Source organism: Diuraphis noxia, unplaced genomic scaffold (assembly GCF_037042655.1).
Source record: "Diuraphis noxia isolate RWA-SAM2 unplaced genomic scaffold, SU_Dnox_SAM2 contig0001, whole genome shotgun sequence".
Taxonomy (NCBI): Eukaryota; Metazoa; Arthropoda; class Insecta; order Hemiptera; family Aphididae; genus Diuraphis; species Diuraphis noxia.
This window is the reverse complement of record NW_028301711.1, coordinates 89,251,071-89,278,891: the sequence shown is the minus strand read 5'-3', so window position 1 is coordinate 89,278,891 and position 27,821 is coordinate 89,251,071. Positions and strand designations below refer to the sequence as shown.

Genomic DNA, 27,821 nt, shown 5'->3' with positions numbered 1-27,821 from the left:
TTTTATTGAAAAAAATGACCGTTAATTTGTAGTGTAGTCAGAAAATTGATAAGTAAAAAGATAGCGTCCCATGCACGAGTGTTGTTCAAAATGTCTCGATATTTGTCCAAAGTGGTGTAGCGTATGAACTACGCCACGTGCGGTACGAGTACTGAGTACCTAACCTATGCACTATCATCTTTGTCTAGTCGTACTTGAAATTATTTAAATTTAGAATACAATTTATAAATGTTATAATTGGTTTTATACTTTTATAATTAAGTTTAGACATTTTAATTATAGTTGGTATAATTGATATATGTTTATTATGAATCTCGTATTTAAGTAAGATGGCTGTGGATGAATTTGTTATGCAAATTTAACATTAAATTCAATTAAAATACCTAACACAATTACAATAATTATTCTGAAAAAAATTTTCAGTTACAGGATACGAATATATGCCATTCCATCATCCATGAACTTAATGAAAAAACTGAAAAAACTATCACTTCAAATTCACTTCCAATTTAAATACAGACTGACGAATGAAATATTTATAATAATACTAATTAGAAATATTAACCTACATATTGAATCGAAACATAAAACTATAAAAGTACGTGCCAACAGCTGAACACTAATGGGGAAAAAAATTATTTGGTATTGTGGCTTATACACAACCTTGTATTAATGTTTAATGATATATAACTAATGCTGCATAAACCTCTTTTAGATTCTGAGTGTGGTAAGTAATGTACCGCATTGATTTTATAGATATGTTTTAATTTTTTTTTTTTTTTTAACTAAGGTCGTTTTTTTTTTGTGTGTAAAACAATGGTGAAGACTTAAAATGTCTTATATTTCGGTATAGGTGGAGACAAAAAAATAAATATTTTTTGATTTCCTTAATAGGTTTTCATCCAATATCAGAAGAAACTATAATAATAATCATCGAAAACCTTACCTTGGAATGGACTAGTTTGTATGTAAACTTGTTAATTTTATCAAATATGTAGGTATATTTTAAACTCGTTCATTTGTTTAAAGTTTGTAATAAAGGAACAAAAATTAAGTTGTAAGTTATTATTATTTTATTTTTAATATTAATATATTTAGTTTTGTTCAATGTTTTAATGAACTTGCAGCATAGGTAACTAACTTTGGCGTTAATAATATTATATTAAAGTATAAAATAATAACTCGAGTGAATATGTGAATTTCAAATAAGATTTGTTCGATTTCATCAATAATGGTTAAATTATGAAATATTATTATATTTGATTTAATTTTTAGTTAAGTATTTATTGTAATTAAACTTTTTTGTAACTAAAATATAATATTAACTTAATTTTATTAGCTATCTATTTAGTAGTGTTAGGTTATTGCTTTTTTTCACGATTGAATTATGGTTAGTAAATAAATGTTTGATGAAATTGTATGTATCTATATTCATTATTCATTCAATTATGTACACTACAATATTATTAAAACCAAAGTGAACCATACGAGGGTCAATAAAAAAAAGTGAAGAATGAAATTATATTATTTTAATAATCATAAAATTATGTAATATAATAATAATAAAAACTATTTACGTACATTTTCAAAAAAAAAAAAACAAAACACTTGAATATGACGTGAGTATAAGTAGTAACAACAAAGTATAACACAATATGATTAAATACTATGTATACCTATATGCGGTAGGTTATAAAATATAATATGTTTTGGTAGAGGTACCTAAACATATATTTTCAAAACAACTTTATAACAGTACTAATATTTAAATTTAAATTACTTGGTAAAATTGTAGCATCTTAATAATTCAAACCATTAAAACTGTCGTGTTCTATAACGGTCGGAAAAAATACAAATAACAATATAGATTACACTACCTACACGCAGTGCACGGAAATGTGCAATAATAAATTCGGGTTTTCTCGTTTGACCGAAAGCCAGGGGCGTTATATGGGGAGTGTGGCAGACAAGAGCTTATGTAAAATTAACCATACTAAGACTTTTAGGGAATTTCCAAATTTCTAAGAAATTATTAAAATACAAGTCTATTTATATTATGCGTTTAAGGTCTAGACGTGGTCAAACTGTGGCACGCTTGCCCAACATGACACACGAAACATTAAAATAATAATTATATTTTTATTAATAAACAATAAGATAGTAACTCCGTTCTTATTCATCTAAACTTATATATGTTTTATCATTTAATGGCACGCAGGAAAAAATCAAATAACTGTTGGCATTTAAAAAGTCGGAAGAATTTGTTTGGTCTCTAGACTATATTTTTCAATTATTTCAATCCATCAATCATTATCTACCACACTAATATTCTAGATTTTAAACAAATATATTATATTATCAATAACTATATGATATTATATAATTATGATCTATGAACTGAACACAAATTCGATTGTTATTCAAATAGGTATACTTATGGATTATTATAGTCGAAAAAACATAATATCAACATATGATAACCATTAATATAAAATTTTGAAAAATTTGTTCGTTTTACAATTACGTGATTTTTTTTTGTGTGTGTTAATAATAAATTACGGTTTTAGCAGAAAAAATGTTTTATCTTCAAATTTTAGGGTAATATTGGGTAGAAAATTTTGCCTAGTTGGTACAAATTGGTCTATCAAAATTAAAAACATCCAATACTTTTCATAATAAAGCTTAATAGATATTTAAAATCGTCTAAATTTTTAGCTGTTTTTCGAATTAGGTATGTTGAGAAAATATGAGTTCATAAGCCAAAAAGCTCGACAATGTTACAAAATAAAAGTTTCTACATGAATATCTCAATAATGTTAATGGAAAATAATAGAAAATACACAATAGTCACAAAAAAAACAACAAATTTTCTTTAACCGATTTTCGTTAATTTGTAGTAGATAATTCAAAAAGTGTTATTCTTTTAAACCTTACAAGTTACAATATTTCACTCGTATTAAAAATATTACATTTTTATAATCAATTAAATTGTTGAGTTTTGTTCATGTATAAATGTGGATGGAAAAAAAATTATCACTATCAAATGCTAGAAAATATAATAATAGGTTCCTCAAAGGAACTTATAGTATTTCGAAAACCGAAATATAGAAAATACTTGAGACATTTTTTTTTTCATCATCATTTACTTTTCAAATTTTGTCTAAACAATGGTTAGTTTGCAAACTATTAATAATTAACTAGTTTTTTCAGCCAAAATTCTTTAAATATAGGAGGCAATATAGTTTTCGTTTTCTCTGGTCTCTTTTTATGGACACCTTTACTGTGTATTCTATTCATAATAACTTCTGGTATCTATTCCACTCATGATTTAACACTTATAATTATAGCCTGCAGGTCACAGACCTCGCTGGTTAAGCACGTTACCTTCGAACACGTAAACATGGGTTTGCTAACTATCTTTATGTATTTGCATTTTATTTTTAAGACTTATGTACCACCAAGCACTCAGTAGGATACGAAAATATTTTTAAACACAAAATAATCTACAAGAAGTAAATATTTTCTTTTTAGAAAGTTGCGAGACCGGCAAGGCGACGACTCGGCTTGTTGCGGAATTTTCATAAGTGAACCGTAAAAGATAACCATTTCATTATTCTTACCCGTTTTTCGTGAGCACTGCAGAAAATTATACCTAAAACTATTAACATACAGGCTTGTCGTGCTCTACCCACTTTTGAACCCGAAGCAGGGGCGTTGCTTTTGGGTTTTGGCTCGGTCATAATATATTATACATGGCATACATCATACCACGACGTACAAGATTCGTGACGGGCGGCGATAGTATTATACCTACTAATATCGCGTGCGGGAAAACTGAAAACGAAATCGTCTTCAGCCGATGATTTTTCCACTTCGATACTATTGGCATAACCTTAAATTATAGTAAAGGTACGCCACAACAGTATAATAATAATAATATGATCATATGGGTAATGTACGTATAGTGTGTCGTCGTCGACGGGGTAGGAGGGTGATGGTGGTTGACACGCCGAGTCTGCACGAGCGGTTCGGTTTCATCTGCTGTTCGACGCGGCAAAAATATTATTATAAAGACGATAGCAATCGTCGGCGGCGGTGCGAACAATGAGCGCGGGCGATACGGCGCGACGATACGGCACGGTACGCCGGAATATCATAATAGTGGTGGTTAGCTGAAGAGGTATGTAATAATGTGTATAGTCGCAATGCCACACGGACGGCGAAGAATAACACACTTATCGAACGCGGCGAGTAGGTATTTTTCGTGTTTTATTGTTGCGGGCACGTACCGCCTACCCACCCGTCGTCCGGCCGACGAAGAACATGCGCGCCCCTCGCAATATCGGCACCCCCACCCATTCGTATATACCTTTTATTATTATGTACCTAGACACTAAATATTTTATATACAAGGTGTAATAGATAGAACTGACTTTTGGAATAACTTTTGTTCAAATTAATTTTTTTATTAATTTTATTTTTTTGTTCATTAGTCACCCTGGCGCTCTATGTATAATCCTTTTTTGTATGTTTTATATTTTAATATTGAAAATAAAAAAATTTAAATTTAATAAAAAAAATTTTTGAATCCGATTATAAGAACAATTTTAACGGTAAAAAGATCAAGTCAAGTAGTTAATTTCTTAGAATTTTTTTGGTTAAATTAATTTGAAACGCAATAAATTTTTTAATAATAGGATTTTTGAGAATTTGCTAACATGAGTATATTTATTATTAAATTATTTAAGTATTATAATATAATATTAACAATTTTTGTCATACGATGAATTGGAATGATTTTTTTTTTTTTTGGTGTCTATGTTACACCCTGTATATATATATTATACGTATGATGCTGCCCGTGACACGACGTGTATAACACATATTATATATATATATATAATATGTATACACTGCGCGATGTTATGATGATGATGATGATGATGATGATAATAATAATAATAATATTTTAAACGCATACACTGACTGGCGGAGGGCACGTAGGTGCGTATCGCGTCTTATCTGTGTAGTGCGACTGTGTCCGCGCCGCGACTGAGTTGTTTCGAATATTATTATTATTATTATCGTGTTGTTCTGCACGCACACGCACGTACAACTAGACGGAATGTAATAATTAATCCGGAGACGGTGCGTTTAATGTTGTTGTTTTTTCATTTTTTTTTTATTTCTCTCGTAAATATACACGATGACGTATATTATATGTAGGTATACGCAACACACCAGACGGCCGCAAGAGGGCACTATGTGGATGCTGCTGCTGGTGTGTATGTCTACGATTGGGAGACACTTATAACACGTGTCGTGTCCGGTGAAATTTAAATCGGTCGTAATTCGGAATAACTCGAGCAGCAGTCTCTGGTCTGGGTAGGGCGCCACAAGTGCGTGTTAGAAGGACCAATGGTTCTGGGGCCCAGAACTTTAAGGGATCTGGCGTTTATATGTAAATAATTAATTCAAAATTACTTCAATATATTATAATATTAGAAAAATGTTCGGGGTCTGTTCTGTACCAGGGCCAAAAATATTATGTAGGAGGCCTGGATCGGGGTAGTGGTCGGGTTATTTATTTGACGGAAAACCAACCGTGAACCTTCAACATTCGTTCGCCCTTCATTAATTGTTCTATTATATAATATGTCATGTATATGGTGGAGCCATGGATGAGGCCATGATGGTGACGCGGAATGGGTGGCAGTGTAAAGCTCTGGGCGGATGGCCTGTGCCAATACAGCCGTCGCCCGCCGTCAAAATAATAATATTATAATATTATAACAATCTTATTTATATAGTATTATAATCTACGAACTTTCGCATGATCGGTGGCGATGGCGTCGTTAAAACCGTCCTGAGCGGAGGTTGTAGAATTTTGGTGTTCTTCATACCGGTTTAGTGAAAATAAAACACGTTAAATCTTTATTTTTAAACAAATAAAATAAAATAAATCGATTTGGTATAGTATGATTACTGAATAAGTAGAACATTTTTAGAACTATATTTGAATTATAGAGTATGGGTAGGAGCGTAACACGTTTCCACCAAAAGTAGGTAGGTATAGACCTTTTCCTTTTCCACCAATATCCGTTACCAACAAATGAGATCTACCTAATTTAACCACGGTTAATTTACCAAAATAATTTGTATACTACGCTTATATTAAAATATTTAATACAATAATCAGTTCTTTAAAATACTAATGCTGGATTGAAAAAATGATATATTAGTGATGTATTTAGCTATGTATATTGTATCAACTCATATATATATATATATATATATATATATATATAATTGCCAATTGGTTGATATTTTTTTCCAATCGTACAATATAGTAGTATACAATCGTTTTTGCAAAAACGAGGTAAATATTTTTATTTGGTGGAAAAGGGAAAGGCACACTTTTGGTGGAAACGGGCATCGCCCATGGGTAGGTTATAAACAAGTTAACCTTTGTTTTAAGTACTGTCTACTAGATATTTTAATGATTTTATAGTTTTCACTGAAATTTTGTTTCCTTGGCATTTGTAAAATTGTATTGAAAGCACGAGTTTGTTATTCCATCCACTATTTGCGTTTGTTTTCCACATTTGCAATCAACATAGACATAACATGAAAGGTCATAACACTTTATTACTACCTACCACGATAAAAGTGATTTCCAATAGGTATATATAAAAAGTCTTCTCCGTAAAAGCATTCCAGAATCTATCCAAAGGATAAGTTATTAAATAAAAATAAACTTGCATTATTTGTTATTTAGTAATACTCTCTGGTCTAAATATATTTTTAGAAATAACGTTATATTCGTTTTATTTAGAATTTAAGTTTGTGTGTTCAAGAATACTATGAAAATAAGAATTCTAGTGATCTGGTGCAGACATTTGTTTATTTAGGTGATCGACATTGACGTTGTAAACAATACTGAAAGAGCAATTTTATTAGTTACCTACATAACATTCTATATTGCATATTATAAACACGAGTATTCAATAACACTAAGCCATCTTGAAAACCATACTCCAGATGGATTTACAAATCCTCTAGATAAAGCCGAAAACTATTTACAACAAAAACATAAAAACATGTGTTTTCTATAGGTCACAAAAGTATAAATTTATTGATACAAATTAATTTAGTAAAATTAATCATATACTTAGTCTTGCCATAAGTTCTGTCCCTATTTATCAGTTAATATTTTACGATAACACTAATGACTTTGTTTATGAATATAATTTTCAACAATTGTATATTTACTATTTTTGGTTAGTACGATAGTTCACGTCACGTATTAAACATGGAATGTGGTATTAAAGAAAATCGTGTTGCTGTTATTGCGTTATTTAAATGTAATAAAACACCATTAGAGATTTTCAACTTATTGAAACTGTTGAAAATAACGAAAAAATTTGTTTATCGGACCATAAAACGGTTCAACGAGTTCAACACTATAGATGACAAGCCAAGAAGTGGACGTCCGCGTGAAATAAGAACAAATGCAGCAGTCAAAGCTGTCGCACAGAGGATTCGCAGAAATCCACTTCGCAAGCAAAAAATCATGGCTAGAGAAATGAAAATTCCACCAAGAACCATGTCACGAATAATTAAAGAAGACCTTGGTCTTGGTGCTTATCGAAGAAGCACCGGTCAGCGGTTGACAGACGCTTTACGTCAAATTAGAACGACAAGAGCGAAGAAGTTACTTAAGCGGTACGCAAAAAATGGCCACAGACAGATACTGTTTACAGATGAAAAAATTTTTACTGTAGAAGAAAAATTTAACCGTCAAAATGATAGAGTTTATGCTCACAACTCTCGGGAAGCTGCTGAAAAAATTCAAAGAGTAGAAAGAGGACATCATCCAGCCTCGGTGATGGTTTGGTGGGGAGTGTCATATGAGGGTGTTACTCAACTGCATTTCTGTGAGCAGGGAGTCAAAACATGTGCGGTTAACTACCAAAATGATATTTTAGAAAAGGTAGTGAAGCCTTTAAGTGATACTTTGTTTGTAGGAAAGAACTGGACCTTTCAGCAGGATTCAGCGCCTGCACATAAAGCAAAAACCACACAACGCTGGTTAGAGGTAAATTTACCTGAATTTATCGCCGCTCAAGATTGGCCCTCGGGAAGTCCAGACCTCAATCCTTTGGACTACAGATTGTGGAATATTTTAGAGGAGAAGGCCTGCTCTAAGCCCCATCGAAATATCGAATCATTAAAAGCCGATTTGGTAAAATCAGCTGCCTCAATACCGTTAGAAGTGGTGCGTGCTGTCATAGACGAGTGGCCAGATCGTTTGAAGAAGTGTATAAATGCAAATGGTGGACATTTTGAATAGTATTTATTTATTTTAGATACTAAGTTAATAAAGAATAAATAACATCAGTTTTTTTATATTTGTTTTATTTTATTTATTAATTATACACCTTTGTATAAGGGACAGAACTTATGGCACGACTAAGTAAATAGGTATATTAAACAATGAATAATATCGAAAGCAACTAGGTATTGTACCTATAGTTTGAATAGGTAAAAGTACCTACCGAAAACATAGTGATAGATTGTGAAGGACATAACCAAATAGAAAAAATCTTAACTGGATTTCATTTTAGATTCTGAGCGGAGCGATGAATATATTGATTTTACCATGATGTGTGTGTGTGTTTTTTTTTTTTTGTGTCTGTCATCACGTTTTGGGGCAGTAAAAATGCTTCGATTTTTGACTTCAGTACCTCGTTCGATCAGAAAGTTAATCTAGTTGGTACTTTGGGGGGGTCAAAAGTAAAAAATTCTTAATACTTTTCAAACTATAAAAATTAAGGGAAAAACGGGAAATTTTACACACACTCGTTTTTCGACAAAATCGATTTTGGTTTTTGATTTAATTTTAAAACAAATGACTAGGGCTAGGATTTATATGCATTTGCATGTTTTTTTCCTTTAGTCCAAATTGATTGATTGTCAGATTTGTCCACGATTTGGCTTATTCTCGTTTAAATAGGACCAATTTTTTTTGCATATTTTTGCATATTTTGGACATAATGCATATAATTGCATATTCATAGATTTTTTTGTAATTCAATATTTTTTAACTAACATTTTTAATTTTCATAAGTTATTGCTAATTTTAAATGGTACTTCACTACATCACTAACCGGCAGTTTTTGGTTTATCCGTTGAATTTTCGTAAATATATAGCATAAATACTACCTATTTTATCTTAGGTCAGATAATATCCGTTCGTTACCTTATAGTTGGTCGGACGACTGATAGAATTACTTACACAATACACATTGTTATACAGTGAGATAGCACAGAAAAATTGTATTGGTACGTCGTGTGTTGCGTAAATGTGCAGACGTTTATACTTAATAATTTGAATGGTTTAAATAACAGTGTCCAGTATACCGAAAGTTCAAAGTGAAAGTGCCAAGTTACGCCTAATTAAACTAATATTTAATGTAATAATATGAGCTAATAATAAGTAATAAAAAATTATGAATTATAATAAATAATAAAAAAAAATTTGTTTTTGCATATTTTGGTAAATAAAATGCATATTTCACAATTTTTTATTGCATATAAACCCTAGCCCTACAAATGACCATAGATACATGAAATTTTCACCGAATGTTTATATAAGTACATTCTATCCACCATGCAATTTTCAAAAATTTTCGAATTAAGTTGAACTATTCATAGGCAATTGAAATTTTCACCGAATGTTTATATAAGTACATTCTATCCACCATGCAATTTTCAAAAATTTTCGAATTAAGTTGAACTATTCATAGGCAATTGAAATTTTCAAACATTATTAGTTTTTTTTAAATTAATATCGATAAAAATGTATTTGTTAGGCAGAAAAGCTTGAAAATTTAATACAAGGCTCTTAACATATTGTTACAACGGCAGTTGAAAAATAAAAGAAATTCATAGTCACAATTCAAAGTTTGAATTTTGACAAAATACGTAAAAATCACGAAAATTCACAAATTATTTTAAGCTAGAAATTTATAAAAAAAATTTTTTTTAAATCTAAGATTTGAAAATTTAATACAAGATTCCTTACAAGTTTTTAAATCTTTATCATAAATAAAAAGTCCACCGGAAATTCAAATTAAATTTTTATGAGCATTTGAAATTTAAATTTTTACAACATTGGATTTTCACTTTTAGCGATTTCCTTATTTTGGTGTAACTCTGAAATAAATGACCGCAGATACTTGAAATTTTCACTGAATGTTTATATAGGCATTTTATATATTTGATAAAATTTTAAAAATATTTAGATTTGTTTTGAGCTGTTTACTGTCATTTTAATTTTTCAACTTTTTTAGGTTTTTTTTTCTATAAATATCGATAAAAATTATTTGTTCGGTAGAAAAGCTTGAAAATTTAATACAAGGCTTCTAACACATTTTAACAATAGCAGTTGAAAAATAAAATAAATTCATGGTCAAATTTTTTTTTTGCAAGGATTCAAAGTTTGAATTTTGACAACATACGTAAAAATCACGAAAATTCATAAATTATTTTATGCTAGAAATTCATAACAGTTTTTCTTTTTAATTCTAAGATTTGAAAACTTAATACAAGGCTCCTAACATATTTTTACAATAGAAATTGCAAAATAAAAGGAATACATAGTCACAATTTTTTTTTATAAGTATTCAAAGTTTGAATTTTGACAACATATTATGTAAAAATCACGAAAATTCACAAATTATTTTAAGCTGGAAATTCATAAAAAATTTTCTTTTTAAATCTTAGATTTGAAAATTTAATACAAGATTTCTTACAAGTTTGTCAATCTTTATCAAAAATAAAAAGTCCACCGGAAATTCAAATTAAATTTTTACAACATTGGATTTTCACTGGATTTCACATTTAGTGATTTACTTATTTTGGTGTAACTCTAAAAGTCTAAAACAAATGACCGCAGATACTTGAAATTTTCACTGAATGTTTATATAGGCATTTTATATATTTGATAAAATTTTCAAAATTTTTAGATTTGTTTTGAGCTGTTAACTGGCATTTTAATTTTTCAACTTTTTTAGTTTTTTTTTCTATAAATATCGATAAAAATTTATTTGTTCGGTAGAAAAGCTTGAAAATTTAATACAAGGCTTCTAACACATTTTAACAATAGCAGTTGAAAAATAAAATAAATTCATGGTCAAATTTTTTTTTTGCAAGGATTCAAAGTTTGAATTTTGACAACATACGTAAAAATCATGAAAATTCACAAATTATTTCATGCTAGAAATTCATAAAAAATTTTCCTTTTATATCTAAGATTTGAAAATTTAATACATAGCTCCTATTAAAATCACGAAAATTCGCAAATTACTTTTAAGCTAGAAATATATAAAAAATTTTCTTTTTAAATCTAAGATTTGAAAATTTTTTATAATCTATATTCTAGACAGATAAACCGTCTTCGCTCAGAATCGTTTTTCGTATACAATGATATAATATAATTGGATTCAAATTTAATTCCATCCATTGCAGTAACCCACTTGTAACCTACTGTACAGCAGAGTGACATCCACGACTTACCCGCTTTTTATCTTTTCTAATGTTCACCTTTCTTTACTTAAAGTTGTAAAATTCAAAATATCCTGATACTTTACATACCTACCTATACTAGTTCATAGTGACTATTATTGTGAATTGGATGCAGTCATCAATGCCAATATCACTTTAGAAAGGTCGATTTTCCAAATAATTGTAGGACTTTCAAGAAAAACTGTGAGACACTGATATTATATGTATGTATTTCCATAGCTTTAAACTTTTAATAATTTTTAAAATGTATGTAAATATTTTATTATTATATTTTAGTAATTGATTTATTAATTTTAAAATTATTATATTGTCCTTAATTTCAAATCAGATTTGAATACATTTCTAAGTATTATTTAGATTTTATTTCACTACTTATAATTATAACAATAATTGTTTATAAATTATATTTAATTATAAATACATTCTTACAATATTTAGTATGCTTTAAAAAAAAAGGGCTCGAAAATCGGCATTAGTATAATCATTTTTTTAAATTTTTTTTAATGGACATAACTTTGAAATTAACAATAAAGATAACTGTCTTCACGTGCTTATACTGCTTATAGTCAATTATTTTGAATTGGTTCATTTAATGAGTGGGTGTATTATATTGTATTGCTACTTATTTTGTATTAACATTCCTATGGGCATTTGTTTTAGCAGTTTATTGGGTCTTATGATGATTGCAATACTATCTAATTATAAATCTGAAATTTGCATACAATTTTAGTTTTGTTAATTATTGATTTTATTTTAAATAATAATTATTTGAATAGTATTTCACGATATTTGTAAACATTTACTATCACATTCAAAAAATTTTGATTTTTACAATAAATTAATTTCAACATAATATTTTATAAGCTACTAGTTTATCGCGAATACTTACCAGATGACAGACTATCAAAAAATAAAACTATTCCGTAATAATATAGAGACAAATATTAATATCACATTATAGACTATAGTTATAGCTTAGGTTAGGTTATCTATGGATATAAGTATAATATACTTATTGCATATCTGTCTTACTGCATAATAAAGTGATTGAAAGTTATAATACTAACACAATAATACAAGCCATTGCTCGTGGATATATTAGGTACATATAACACAATTTAGAGAAAGTAATATTGTATGATATGTTTTTCAAAATATGGTTTAATATATGGTAACCATCAAGGAGAAAGAGAGAGAGAACTTTCAACCCTTGAACCCTTGAGGCATATACTGATATAGTCTTAGTAATATAGCATATTTTGAAACCATAAGTTCTCCCAAAGTGCTTTGACGCGTCGTAGTAGATGAGAAACTGTGCTCACATGTTAGTGAACTTATTCTGGAAGTGATAAAATTATAATTTAGATAATATATTAAATCCTAATTTCTATCACAATAAATAGAAAATATCAATATTGGAAATTAAAAAAAATTAAGTTGCAATTCTGAACTTTATTTCGTGTCATCAGCTCTGTTCTTTATTTATATTTATTGTGATTTGTGTACATCAGAGCAATTCATAATTAAAATTTGTATGAAAAAGTGTATTAATAAATAGTAGTCATTTTTTGATTCTATAGAGAAACTTACATATTATATACGCAGCTTAACGAAAAACATATTCTATCAATACATCTTTATCAGAGTAAACAAGATATGTCACAGACAATAAGACCCACTTCAACTTTAAAAATCTCCTACAGAAATAAGATAGGTTTCGTTTTCAACAATTTTCTTTAATCTACAGTAAAGGTTTTGCTTAAACTGACAAATACTCGGTAAGTATTTTATTTATTTTCATAAGTCAATCGTAACATGTGTATGTTAGACGATTTTTTTAGGGTTGGACCATGGATAAAGACATCTCCAAATGACTACTGAGGTCGTTATAGTTTCGTGGTCTTGGACGATAAGAAATTTAGCCGTACCTATATGCTTTTATTATTTAATGTATGTTGTTGATTGTTTGATTTAAATATTTTAAACACATCATCCTGCAACATTTTAAACAAACACATTTTTTTTTTTTTATAAAATTAGGGAATCTGCATAATTTTGTTTAACCCTTATAAATATTTCTACCAGTTCCGCTATACTTTTTAAATATTTAAATACTTTTTTTGTTTTTAATTACATTTGAAATACTTACTGACTACTTTTATATATTCTATTTTAAACTATTAAATACAAAATTCCTTTAAACTATATTTTTAATTTGGGTTTTCGATTATTTATTTTTCCCATAAAATGGTTTAAACTAGATGCTGATGTAAGATCAGTACATCATGGTATCGACGATAAAGCAAATACTTTACGAATGTTTTACATGGAAAATAATTTATGTATAAAAATGTAAATGTAGTATTTGAAAGTATTTGAGATACTTTTTAATCGAATAAGGTATTATAATACTGCTAAAAAGTATACAACTATCTAATAGAAATTTAACCATTAAGTTATTCTGTACGATAGTAATACAACATTTAAATTAACAAAAATACTCAGTTATTATATAATAAAATATTATGTATTAAGGTCTTTGAAATATTTTATTTTTATTTTTATTAAAATTAAATAATTATCATTTTGCAATATATTACGATTATTGGCGGAAACTCCTATTGTTGAATTAATGAAAAAATCATCCAACTATTTTGGTGTAATTATATAGGTACATTTTGTTGAACTTTAGAACTGATTTTTGTATTTATTGTATTTAATTAATTACTATTTACTTCATAGTAATTTTACACTAAACATAAATAATTATTAACAGAATAATTATGGAATATAACATATAAATAATATCTTAATTAAAATAGAAACAAGTCATAGCTGAAATATCCATAATATAGTATAACTGATGCTTATATAATATTCTATCATATAATTGGTGCATCGAATATTATTTGTTCGATATAGTTTCCATTATATTTATATTCCATTGAAAATCTTGGTTTGACGATGAGGTTTAATTAATTTAGTCATTGCTTTAGTAATAACTTTATTCTGAAGCATTAGATTGCTATGAATTTAAATAATATTAGAAACTTGAATGATGTACCGAAAATACTTCTAAGTGTATAGTCCCATAGTCATTGTTGTATAATATATCTAAGTACATTTACACTAAAATAAATATTTGTTAGTAATAAATATCTATGAAAACTTTAGTACCTACCTAATAGTAAATCTTATGAGACAAAATTTGTTCATATATGTATGTTGATTCAAATTGTATTACAAAAACTAAAAATTACGAAATCTAATGTACGTGATCAAGAAAGCTTTAAAATTAATAAATTATAACACACATTTTATCACATCTTATCTATTTTTACCCAACTAGATTTACGTCGATTGTAATCCGAAAATGATTTTTTTCAACTATATATATATATATATATAGGTCCTACACTTCTTATATCTTGTAAACATTTAGAAAACTGACTGTGACCTGAGGATGCAACATCATTCAAGTTACTTTTGTTTTGTTGAATACAATTAATTGTAAACATTCTGATAGAAAGTTAGATTTAATATTTACCACCACTCTTATAGAGATGTAATGAGTATTCAACTTGTGTCAAAGAATAAGCAACGAATTGTAATTGATTAAATAAGTTTTTTCATTATGGACTATATAAGTACTTAAATTAATGTTTATCTCCTCAATAACGTATATCACTCAACATATATAACATAGAGATAAAACGCATAAGAAAAATAATTATTTAAAAAATAATATGTTTTGATTCCAAAGACTATATATAGTATATATATCGATATACTATGAGTATAATTTTATCCCATTTGTATTGTATACAATTTATAATGACTATTTACATATATAAGTACATGTACTATGTATAATTATATCTATTAAATAATTAATTTAATTATACTTCATAGTATTAATAAAGTACTTATAATAGTATTTAACTCACTAAAATAAAAATTTTTAATGAAAAAATAAAACTTTTCAAATCCACAATACATCTGTAAGTGTGGTATTTACAATTCCTATATCTTAATAAATACATATATTTATTATGCTTTAGTTACACCTATAACCTAAATAACGTTGTAAAGTATAAATATTATTTTTATGTGCACGTTATTGTAGTAAGGCGGTCACAAATTATAACAAAACTGCTACTTCCATTATCACGTTATCGTGTCGTGTTCATTTGTACTTTTTTAGAGGTATAAAGCAGTTATCGTTTTTAATATAATATTCATAGCCTGTGTTATCTACAACATTATTTCAGCAAAAATATTTTTCATTGTTTGTCATTAGACATTTCCAACACATTTTCGACAAAAAAAGATAACACAATGATACAGGACATTTCATAATAATCTATAAGAATGCATAAAACAGCGATGTCAACAACCCGTTGGCCATCGTTAAGTGCATTATATGATATTTTGTTGGCTGCGCGTTTATTTTGAATGGCCATTTATATCTTTACAAAGCTATGTCTTATCGATTATTCATTTCGAAGTATTGGAGTGAAAAACAACGAAAATCTTACCACCATCATAAGTAAAATAACAGGTGAATGGTCTTAAAAGCATATCTAGTGTTTACGCTGTTTAGTTCTATAAATCATTGCAGAAAACCTTTAATACATTTTAATACTCAAATAATTTACGTGGTTTTATTTAAACTTTTTCACGTTGATTGCAATATGATCATGATCTATGTACCCCACTACACCTACTATAGATACTAGCAAAAATGATGCAATATAATATATATATTTTTTTATATTTTTTTAATCAAAGTGTATCTCGTAACAAAGGCGATAAGGAGTACATGTAAAGTACCTAGGTACCCAACTTACGTCTATAATAATAATATTACTAAAATCGTATAATCTAGTATCGCGTATTATAGAGGTACCCACTGCAGAGTAAGATTGTTTTTAGTGATAAATATATTATTTATATGATTCATATATATTATACCATTGTGGGGCACGGGCGCGTTGATAATTGAGTTGTTAAAAAGTGCATACCAATATTGTGAGAATGGAGGCTTTTATGATTTTTTTTTTTAAATCTAATATTTCAACCATATTTTATTACACCATTAGGTTCTCGTGTCGATGTCTAATCTTTGAATAAAACAACATGCCGCAGTAGTTAACATAATATATATACAATATAATATAGGTGCCCACGTCCAGACACGATCGCCAATCGGTATAATAGTTACGGCTAACCCACCTGCCTACCTATACCATTGTAATAATATAAGCTTATTTATAAATTAACTCAATAAAAACCGTGTTATCGTTGACATCAAAATCATCGGTATATATTATAAATTATAATACGACTGAGAGGTGAAATGTATAATTAGTGTGTAATTTCGTACCGGTACGGTGGTTTATATATACATCAAAGAAGATCGGCGAGCGATGATAATATAGTAGCCACTAGGCTGTATTATTGTTCAGGACTATATATTATAATATTATACAACATATATTTATAAGGAGTGCGTTTTTATTTTCTCATATTATTACTGACATAGATAAGAGTAATTACTTTACTCCTAAGGGACCCGGTGGTGGGCAATGGGAGGCTCTATGCTTTTTTCAAACCATAATAAACGCACGGAAATAACACACTGTTTCACATTAGATACCATTAGACAATTGTAGATTATTGTTATTATAAAAAGAGTGTTCAATAATTGTTGGTATTTACATGTTCAAAAACAATGAAAATACATGTTTTTACTCGCGTCGATATAAGTAATTTATTTCCCGTAATATTACCCAATATTATTGTATATTATCAATGATTATTGATTCAATTTTCAAAAATATTTTGTTAAGAATGCGTCATATTTAGAGAAACAATAAAATCGAAAAATTGTGTGTATTCTGAAGTTTTAAATAAACAAACTATTTAATTCGAAATAATATTGTTCTGATTGTATTGTGTAGGTATATGGCTTAACTGAATATAATTTATTTAACTTAATCATTATTATACATTTCTTTATGTTAATAATCATAACTAAATTGTTGTTATTACTATTATAATACCTATACGTTTACGTTCAAAATTATTTTTATTCAGTTTTATCGTAATAATATATAATATGTATATTATATATTTTATTTTGTATAATAATCATTATTTTTTATTATTGTTAATTTTGAGATATTATTTAACCTTAAGTAACTCATCACTTCATACGTGAAATTTAATTGTAGTAAGTTACACCATATTTTTTTTTATGACGTCAATAATTCACAGTCATAGTTCTGACAGTTAACATTCCGACTTTCGGATTTTGGTGGCTTGGGAGTGAGGAGCAGTAGTATTTCTTTAAAGTTAATTTAAATTTTGAATTTTATTTTAGTCACATGTAAATATAATTATGTACATATTTGATATTTTTCAATTTACTTATTATAATCGTCAAAATACTTAAGAAATTAAAAATACAATAAAATTGTTTTATTTTATTATTATAAATAAAATAGATTCCGAATTGCCGACTACCTAGGTATAGGATCCTACTTTTAATTTAAGAAGCTGACAAATAGTAAATATACTATATAAGCACTATATCAAACGAAGATTATCTTTAGAACCGTTTTTAGCACACGAATACACGCATAATATTATATTTAAAAAAATCTTAATCTTATAACTATTAAAAGACCATCACTTTCAATCACCTAAAACTGTGATCCATACTCCATACTTCTTCATATTCTAAAACTAAGCAACTAAATTTCTGCTTTTGCAATTTTACACTCAATCCTATTTTCGAAAATTCATATTAGGGATAAACTTAGATAACCTGGTATCAGTGGTATCTATATTTCATATGCTTATGTAGTTATGTCAATGTAAGTTAATTGCACGTTTAAACATGTTTGAGTATAATATACATTATACCATAATATAATTCAATATGAAAAAATATATATACTTATAACATACTATTATAATAACATAATAATATTACACAATATATACTCAATGGTGTTATTTTATTGACATTTATCAAATTATTATAAGAATTTTTAAAAAAAAGAAATGAAAAAATGATTGCGTACAGATAAATAACAAATTGCAAAAATATTCTATACTCTAATATAAAAATGATAAATGAACAACTATTAGAGCTGTCGTGGTAAAATAGGTGTGAGAGATTTACTAAAAGTATTTATAGTAGGTGTATAGTTCATAATATTGAATTGTTTACACTGTTAGAAGAGATGACTGGTTTTTTTTAACATTTTGTCATCGTCATTAATGACTATATTTGAGTAAAATGTCTACTTAATTTCGTTTATATTATTTGGGGCTGTTATCAAAGTACTTTATTCCGAGGGTATTATTAATAATAGAAAAAAAGTACTTTATATTGAATTTAGGCCATCATTAGTTATGTTTAAATTAGTTCTGAGAACACTAAAATTATTTTACAAAAGTCTTGAATGAGATTTCTTTATAATTATTTACTATGTAACATACAGTTTTTGCATTAGTTTCCATATGGGATATAATATGTTAAATATAACATGATAAAATAAAAAATAAAAAAGATAATGTTTTTGCATAGGCAGTCAATGTAATAGGAGAGCATTTCGAAAGCTATTAGCCAGGGAAATTAAAACATTTTACTTTTTACTATACTGTATTCAACACAAATTAAAAACTTAAAACACTTTTTCTGCTGTATAAAAATTGTATTCATATTGAAAGGTATATTTATGAAATAAACATTTTTGGTAGGTATTCAAAAGGTAATAATATTAATTATGATGATGAAAACTTAAAACAATAATAAATTAACTTAATACTTAAAACATAAATAGTAAATGAAGAGGGAAATAAAATGTTTGAAGTTAAAGTAAATCTCTATTATTACTATGAAAATTTAATTTATATACAATTGGTATTCGTTCCATTTTAGTTCAATTATAGTTTTAAATTTTATAACTACATTTTATTCATGATAATATATAAAAATAAAAATAAAATGGTAAACATTTTCGCAAATCAAATAAGAAGATCTTGTTGCACTTATTTTTGGAAAATGTTTCGATTACCTACAGAAAATTTAAATACTGTAAGATATATAAAGAAATCAACAATAATTGATCGTCTGGCTGGGAATTGAATTGAATCTTACAGCTTCTCGAATACTTTTCCATGAAAAAAAGTAACAAAAAACTACTCTCATCTTTATTACTATACTTATTATATAGTTCTATCCAGGTATTTATATTAATTGGTAGCTTAGACTTTAATTTTTCTAAAATTAGGTTTACTATTTCATAATATAATCATTTAATAGGTGAAAAATAAGGTTTTAGTCAGAAAAGTTAGGTATAATACGATATTGGTAGTTGTAATACATTATTGTTCTGAATTCTGATACATTTCATAAATATCTAACAAATAAAATAAAACATTTATTATACAGAGTGATCCATTTAAGTGTGTACACTAATTATCTCGAAAAGTATTAACTTATTTTGAATTTTTTTTTAACTTTTAGGTTTATGTTTTTCTGAAATAGTATAATATTAAAATTTTTTCACTTTTCTATCTATTGGTGAAACCACTATCAACATTTTATTTTCAAATAGTAATATATAATTAAAATATCATGAATTAATAAAACCATTTTGGTTGATTGGTTTGTGGGATACAGTTCTTCAAAGTATTAGTGGTTTTTACTAGACCAGAAGTTAGTGATAAATTCGATTTCGCTGAATCCAACGTAACAAAATAAATCCGATTAGTCCAATTATTAGTCAATAATAGTTAATAAATGATTAAGGTATCAAAGTACAATAGTAATCTTTAATTAATTGTTAATATGTTGCATTTTAAAATCAAAAGTTGATAGTGGTTTCAGCGATAAATGTAAGGGTGAAAAACATTTAAATATTATACGGTTTTAGAAAACATAAGCTTAAAAGTAAAAAAAAAAATCCAAAAAGTTAATATTTTTCGAGATAATTTGTGTACCCGTTTAAATGAATTACCCTGAATGCATCTGGAATATGATGTAAAAAGTAAGATCTTCTTTTGTGGATTTCTATAATATCCGTTATTAATAAGTAACATCGTAATTAAATCAATAATGACGTTATGTATCTAAAAATTAAGCGTAACTATAAATATTGTGAATACAAAAATATGAGTTTTTGTGTATTTCTATGTGAATTGATATATAAAAAAAAAAATTCACTGTAAAATTAGAAACATAATAATATTATAATACTCCTTATACGTATATGGTAAATCCTCTAGATATTACAAATATATCACTGGATCAAATCCTGACAGCGAAAAGTGAAAATAGGGTCATGTGATTCGTAATTAAATTTGACATTTAACGTAGTTGTACATTTTAATAATAAAATATATACAAAAAAATTACCACCGCATGAATCCCCATACATGTTAGTAGGATGTTGAAAGCTTAACAGCCAACATAATATATTCGTATATACCTACATAATATTATAATATTAATGGCTTAAAGAGATACATAATATATCACAGAGGATTATTTTGGAATTGAATAAAAAAGAATTTAATTTTTTTGATAAATAGTTAGGTACAAAGTTTAGTTCTAAGCATTCCAGTTATTATTTATTTTCCATTTGTATTATATAGGTATCTAATTTGTATGGTGACTTTTCTAAATTAGGTAAAACGAAGAACTATCATCTACCAAGTAGCTGCGCTAAGTACAAACTAAATATAGACTAACAATAAACATTTTTAAAAGATAAATTAAAAATTTGAATATAATTTAATGACTTGATATTATAGACACTCATCAGTAATCTCGTCCTGGCAACATTTTCGGAGGATAGCGATGCGCTTTCATACTAAATTCAAAAAGAATGATAGATTATAGTATTCAAAAATCAATTTTCAAATAAATATCGTGTATGTCGACTTTTTTGAAAAAATATCCGATGGTCACTATCCTTGACTCTTCGTGAAATTCGTAAACTAAATGGCCTCATCAAAGTATGATCTATAAAAAAATATATAGTAAGACAAATAACTTTTATACATATTATTGAATCATCTATATTAGCCGTCATATTTAGTTAGAATGATAATCAAAATAAAAAAATACAATATTATAATATTATAATATTATATTATTATAAATATCAACACTTTAAGATAGAACAGATATACGGAAATATATTTTTCAAAAAATCTTGAGAATGAAAGTATAAAAAAATTGACTAGGAATAAATTATTAATCTCTCAAAAAAGTTAATTAATATATCGCAAACTGTTTTTTGGATTAAAATTAGCCTGTATTAGACGTTTATTTTTGTTTCAAATTATCTCTATGTATCCCTAAATAATTAATCATGTAATATAGTAATATAACTTAACGGTTAATTAAAAATATTTCGGCACGTCTAATTTGTATTTTATATACCAATATACCTACTGGCCAGAGCATAGTGAAAATTTGAAATTTGATGTTTTATTGTACCTAACACATAACTAAAATTCATTATTTAGTCCTTGTTTTTTTTATCAACATTTTACGCTAACACATCTATATCTGTAATTTAAGAGTAGGTGAGATTTTCTCAGCGGGCCACGTATACAGCCATGTGGTTATCAAATCATGAACATGTCAATCATCGCGTCATTTCATCGCAGAACACGATGTTTTCTCTCTTAATTTTACAGATTTTTATGACTATATTATTTATAGGTATGCATTAAATACACATTACGTATGGACTATATTTTTTGAGAAGTCAAGTATAAACTTAATGGAGTCATAACGCTTACAAGTTAATGACAAAATTTACACGTAAATAGTATTTAGGTATCATGACGATAAGAGCGCTCTCTTATTTAGTCTCATTTACTCGTTTATTCACTCTGAACACATTGATAATGCTTTCTTTTTCAAGTCTATTTTACACTTTTTTACATTTAAATGGTTTAATCAACAAACACTAATATAGTGCATAGAAAACAGCGGGGTGTGTTATATAATAAAATTATTCCCTATGATTTCTTTGGCGTTGTTTTTATAAATAATTTTTATTTCGTAGGCGTATTTATAATTTGTTGTGTTCGTTGTTTCTAAAAAGGTAGTGATAAAGATAAATGTTAAAATAAATTATAATTCAATAACTAGGTATAGTAACTGCGGAACTCAGCTTCTTAACTCTGCATGGGTATCTCTGCAAAGCGCAAATACATTGTTGTAACCACACATTTTAGCTATACATTTATATTATCGTTAAATATTTCCCAATACCTATTTCTTTATTTCAGTAAACTTTTATGTCTGACTATAGACTACTGCTTCAGATAATTTTATGAATTAATCAATGTACCTGCAGAGTGTCCCATAGAGATCTGACATTCTGACAAATGGAATAACTTTTGTTCTAATCAATATAATCATTATTTTTAAATATAATGCACTAGTGCTACATTTTAAATCAATTTTGTAATTTGGATTTTTTAATACTGAAAATAAAAAACTTTAAAATTGATAAAAACGTTTCCGAAACATACATTCAATATACCCAATTTGTAAATCTTATTTTAAGAAAAATGTATATGGTAAAATAAATTATTTAAGTCAAATATCTGATATTTTTCAATATTTTCAATATTTTCGTTATAAATAAATTACCACCGTTTATGTTAAAAAGATTATAATTTTATATGAACATTTTTAAATACCATATCACTTAGGTAAATTTATATTTTTTGAAATTATAATGTTTCTAACATAAACTAGATAGGAATTTACTTAACGAAAATATTGATATTTAAAAAGTGTAAAAAGTCAGCCATTTGACTTACATAAATTTGTTCTACCATATAAATTTTTCTCAAAATATGATTTATAAATTGGGTAGGTACATTATACATTATACAATTTTTAAGTTTTTTATTTTCAGAATTAAAAAATAAAAAATAGATTAAAAATGTAGCGCAAGTGTCTATTATGCATTATATTAAAATTTTTTTTTTTTTAATATTGATTAGAAGAAAAGTCATTTTATTTTTCAAAATGTCAGATCTCTGTGGGACACTCTGTATTTAGTTATTGTTAACATGTAGCAGCCTTTCATTTGTTTTAAACTGTCATTTCATTGCACGTTATTTTGTTTTTTGTTAGATGAAAACTTGGTCTGGATAAAAAAAAAATTGGGAAGAAGGAAAAAGGTTGACTGAATCATTAAATAAACACAAATATATTGAAGAGAATGAGTCTATTCAACAATTAATCGATTTGCCAATGAAAAAAAAGACATCTATTGTTAATTTAAGAAATGTCCTTTCCTTGTTTTTTATTACCTACTATGTAATATTTTTATTATTGTTAAAAGATAAATCTGTTGTTGAAAAAATGATTGTTTGCTTTGTGTGTATTTATATTCGGGTGGAGATAGAACCCCTCGTGAATAACTCTCGATTAAGCTTCAGACGACAATGATAGAAAATGTTCACAATAAATTATGTTATTTAATAAATATATATTTAGTATTCACAACATGATGCTTTGATAAAATAATATATAGGGTCATAACTGCATTTGATGAAGTACATTATAAAATATAACCATTTTAATGAAAAGTAATCGTCGATAACTAATAACTATAACTATACAAAAATTAACTAACCACTTTTTGTGTTGGACATGTACACACATTTTTTGACTATTGGATAGTAATTCTTGAAAAAAAAAAATATAGATTTGCTAAAAAAATTAATTCGCTAATGAATGTTATAATTTATTTATAACTAAAATCAAATAAAAATAATGTAATTCAGAACGACAAAAATTAATTGCGAATTAGTGAATAATTATTTTATGTTTTAAAAATATGTCAGCAATTCTATTTTGTATAAAACATAGTGCGTCTCTGATTCTCTGAAATGCTAATATAATTCAAATTTACAGATTTTAATAGTATATTGAATTGTGTGTACCTACTGTGTACATAAAACGTGTATAAATATTATTAGACTTTGTTGTAGGCTTACATAGCATAATGGAATACCTTTTATTCCCGTTGTGTTCGTTGCGACTTTCATTACCTTACCAATACCATAGAAAATATTATTTAGCAACAGCCTAGAGGTATATCATTGTTCTTTATTACAATACATTAATTTGCATTATTTTTAAATTAAATAATACAAAGCAAATTTAGTACACAGTACTAATTTATATTTCAATAGAGAACGAAATGATAGGATACCTATAACTGAGAACTTAGAACACGATTGGTTATATTTTGGTTTAAAGTTTTATGTGGTTTATGAGTTTAAACTCATAAACCACATTTAGAAACTAAGATCTTAGCATACTCATTAAAAGTTTATCGATAAGTTAACTTAAATTAATGAACTGTTGTATTGAAAAATCAACCAGCTGGTGATATAAGTTTGAATACCTATATTCCGATTAGCTCGTCTACCAATTTATTCAAATTGTACACTAACTATATTCAAGAACTGTTTATAAATTAAACAATGAATACACACACTAACACTTACATAATATATATATATATATATAACATATTATATAGGTACTATAACTTATTACCTAATATTATTTTATCATCGGAAAATGTGTTGAAACAAATCGACAAGCTATGTGAATATCTGAACAACTGTAAATGATTAATCATCTTAGCCATTAATATTAATTATGTTTGTCAACTATTCCAATAATTAATAATTAATTGGTTTTTATTCATTATTTCATTTTCAAGACAATACCGCATGCAAAGATAATAATCGGTGTAGCTGCTTTTTTGTGTCACCGGAAACCTCTTCCATGACACAGTGCGACGGCTTGGCCGGATACCATGAATTGTGTTTACTTATAGGCCAAGCATTGAAGCTTATATTTTTGAAAAATAATAATTAATTACGAATTATAGTCTAATCAACAACCAAGGTGTCAATTTAATAAAGTGATTGCATATTATTGTTAAAATTATATGAAAGGCAAGTATATTTTCAATTAAATCCCTAATATAAGTTCTAAGTTTAAATTATAATTAATTTAAAACTACAAGATAGTTATTATTTTTGTCTTTTTTTTATTTTACAGTAAGAAAAATTATAAACAACGTAAATAAAAGAACTTTGTGTTGCACATCAGTATTAAGGTTACAAATGGCATAAGATTTAATGTGTAAAATCATTTTAAAATCGTTTTTTATAATATTTAATAGTTTTTAAAAATACAAAAGATCAATTTTTCCAGACATTAATATATCAATTTAATTTTTTTCATTTATTATTGTAAAGGTTGTGTATAATTATCTTGTTTTAAATATTTAAAAGAACTAACAATAATTAAAAATAAAAGAGATGAGTGGTGTTATAATTTTTTAACAATGTTTTTCGAAAGATAATCAGTATTTTTCTGATGGTCCAACATCTTTAATTATTTAGCTCCAGAAATGGTTTATTCGCATCGTACATATCAGAGATAAGAGGTGATAATATTTAATTTATTATTTTTTATTATTTAATATATACGTATATATAAATACATTAAATTATTAATGAATAATTCCATTATATAGTTTATTAGGTTCAGATTAACACGGATAACACAGATATTAAATATCATATCTCTAATGCACAATAGTTAGAACACTAGCTTCCCTGTGGAGAACAATATTAATTGTTTTAAGAAAACAATTTTTAGTTCAAGTTAATGTGAAGTAAATTAAGTTATTAATTAGATAGTACAACATTGTTTTAAAAACACATATTCAAAATTAATTATAATGTACCTACCTATAATTTATTGTTAATACATTTAAGGAAAAAAAAAAGAGGAAATTAAGTCGCTTTGCTGTACTGCTAAAAAGTATAGGTTTAGAGTGTAGGTACATCTTAATTTTAAAGTCACTGTAATATTTTGTTATATGTAAATTTGAATGCAACAATAAATCAATGAATACGAAAAAAAAAATTCCAATAGATGACATTTTATCAGCATATATTATTAAGTATATTATTGATATATTCTTATTATTCTTATGACTATTACAATAATTTATTTTATAGTTATTAGTACCTATCTATAGTAAGTTTTTCCCGAAAATATTACATTTATTATATTATTAAAATGGTAGCTATTTAATATAATAGTATTATTATTATAAGCTTTTGAACCAATACTGACTTACTTTAGGATTATTTGTTCCAGTTAAACAACTTATAAGAAACTTTACACTTAATTTTCAAGCTTTTTGACCAAACAAAAAATTTTAATCGAAATTAAAAGAAAAAAAAATTTGTATGTGTTTTTCCGATTTATTAACAAAAGTAGCTACTAGCTAATTTATTTTTTTATTTTTGATACAAAATATATCAAAGTTGAAAATTGAAGCATTTTTTTCTATAAAAACTGTCTTAAGGTTCATAGACAAAAAATAAAAACACTTATCTTTGTAAAATCAATACATTCTTTGCTGTACTCAGAATCTAATATCACCTTATCAAACAACTAAAGTAGGTAAATCGTAAACAACAATAATTATTGTATTTATCTTTGTTCGTAGTATTATATAATATATTTTTGCAAATTGGAAAATTATTTCTAAGCCATATATTTATTTAATTGGCAATATTATTTTATTCATTTTAAAAACTATCAAAGTTCTACTAAACGTACTTATAATATAAAAGTATAAATTTTAACGACTTATTGTTGATAAATAGGACGTTTATGTACTACCTTCATTTTATAATTATATTTTTAAACAAATAGTTGATAATTAACTGCCAATAATTATTTTTTCTTAATTGTGTACCTATTTAGATCTGGACAGTTTCCCAGAACAAAATATTTTATATTAATTAATATACACATGTCGAGAAATTGTCGAAGTAACTGTTGAAACCAAATATTAATTGTATCAAACATTGCTTTAATTTTGTTAGTTGTATAATTCATTTTTAACTTAGAGGTATAAAAACATTTACAAGGACCACGATGACATAATAAACTTGCAATAAAGATGAGATTACCTGCTAATTTATTAAGGTATACAAGTTTGATAAGACACTCACAAATATCAGAGAAACGTACTTTTAACTTTTCAAATACAAATATTATGAACCCTTAACTTTGCAAGAATAAAAACTTTTCGTGTAAATTATTACACAACTACATCTCTATAGGTAAGTAC

At 26.5% G+C, this 27,821-nt stretch overlaps 1 protein-coding gene across 1 annotated transcript in view; it reads right to left on the bottom strand.

The window, feature by feature from the left end:
- Nucleotides 1-27,821, bottom strand: part of LOC107167940 (uncharacterized) — a 178,448-nt gene that overhangs the window by 116,996 nt on the left and 33,631 nt on the right. The gene's annotated exons all lie outside the window — the stretch shown is intronic.